At 47.4% G+C, this 1947-nt stretch overlaps 1 pseudogene; it reads left to right on the top strand.

Annotated features, from left to right (window-relative positions):
* Positions 1-542: 542 nt before the first annotated feature.
* LOC102757920 lies at positions 543-1200 on the top strand (annotated as a pseudogene).
* Positions 1201-1947: the final 747 nt, after the last annotated feature.

The following is a 1947-nucleotide window of genomic DNA, read 5'->3' as shown; positions in this document are numbered from 1 at the left end:
GGGGTAAGAGATCAACCAAAGGACTTGTATGCATGCATATAAGCATAACCAATGGACATAAGACACTGGGGAATAGGGGAGGCTAGGGGACTGTCTAGGGCAGGGGGAAAAAATGGACACTTATGTAATACCCTTTGTAATAAAAAATAAAATTAAAAAAAATGTCTAAAAAAAAATAGCTCCACCCTTGACTGGGGGTGCAAATAAAGTGAACCAACCAGAATCCTATCACTTTTGATAAAAGACCCGTGAATTAAAAAGGAATGCCAATAAAGGGATCCTGAATGGAATCTATCCATGACTTACATCTGTGTAAAATGAGTGACATGAACTGTACCTGGGAAAAACTTAATTGGTATATAGTACATAGATTGGACTTTTTTTGTATTAGTGGGAGATTTTGTTATAAATCTAAATTACATGTTGTCCTGGTCATCAGTAGACAAGATGGAAGAAGAATGCTACTTGAAATTCTGGACAGTCTGGGGAAAATCGGGAATCTACTAGTATAACTCTGAATAAAGAAATCTCCAGCGAGCGACGCTGTGCTGCGGCGGAGCCAGCAGCGGGCAGCCTCTGGCCACCCTGGACCAGCAGCTGCCCAGTCCCCAGCAGCGGGAAGGGATGGCTCTGAAGCGGATCAAGAAGGAATTGAGTGACCTGCAGAGGGATCCTCCTGCCCAGTGGTCTGCAAGACGTGTGGGAGATGATTGGTTCTGCTGGCAGGCCACCATCACCGGTCCAAATGACAGTCCTTATCAAGGAGGCATTTTCTTCCTGAACATCCACTTTCCCACAGATTATCCATTCAAATCCTCAAAGGTTGCTTTCACGACCAAAATCTACCACCCCAACATCCACAGCAACTGCAGCATTTGTCTTGATGTCCTACAGTCCCACTGGTCTCCATCACTGACAGTGTCTGAAGTGCTCTTATCCATCTGCTCCCTGCTGTGAGCCCAACCCTGAGGACCTTCTGGTGCCAGAGATAGCTCACACCTACAAGGCCAACTGAGAGAAGTACAACAAACTGGCGAGAGAGTGGACACAGAAATATGCTATATGAGTGCCTTGGAGGTTGCACAGGGAACACTGCTCAAGAAAAGCTGAGCCCCTGGCTGAGCCTCCCAAAGGGGGTTCTCTCTTCCATGAGTGAATGATGGTCCCACCCTCTCCAGCCGCAGCATGTTGGTGCCGCTCAGTCCGCGTGGCTTTGACACAGTCCCATACCGATGCCAAAGCAGTAGTCACTGTTAGATCTGCAGCCTCCTTGCTACACTGGAATCAGTCCCTCCACCCGACTCACTGCTGGATTCATGGGGGACAGTTTGCTGTCACCTCCCCTATCCTGCCTCACTCATGGTGGCATCACTGGCTCTGGCACCACAGAGCTTGGCCCTCACCTTCTGGGACTCAGTGCCAACCTGGGCGTCCAGGGCAGAAGGGGCAGGCTTTCCTCACATCCTGTTGCCATAAACCATATCCCAAGGAGTCTCAACTCATCCCAGGAGGCTCCAGGGAATTGGAGAGTATCCCTTACAGGAGAAGCAGCAAATAATGTTGGGATAGAAAGCACAGAACACCCAGGAGATGACTGTCTGTTCAGAAGCTAGACCTGGAGAGATTAGGGTTTTGCCTTTCCATGGGAAGAGGTTTTTCACCACCTCCCTCCCTCCATGGAGCCTACACTAAGTCCAGTGTGTACCACCCACAGACCAGAGCACAGGGGCAGGGAGAGACTTTTAAATGTAAATAAAATGTAATTCACCCATAACCCTAAATGATAACTGAAAAAAAAGAAAGAAAGAAATCTCCAGCCCCATCATACATAGCATCTTAGGAATCTGAGATAAGTCAAAGTGGGGAAAACTATTAATCCATGAACACGGTATAGTCTTCCTTTTGTTTATGTCTTCCTCTATCTCTTTTTTCAGCATCCTGTAATTT

This window comes from Myotis davidii, unplaced genomic scaffold (genome assembly GCF_000327345.1).
Source record: "Myotis davidii unplaced genomic scaffold, ASM32734v1 scaffold900, whole genome shotgun sequence".
Lineage (NCBI taxonomy): Eukaryota > Metazoa > Chordata > Mammalia > Chiroptera > Vespertilionidae > Myotis > Myotis davidii.
The sequence above is the reverse complement of the archived record's forward strand: the minus strand, read 5'-3'. Positions and strand labels throughout refer to the sequence as shown.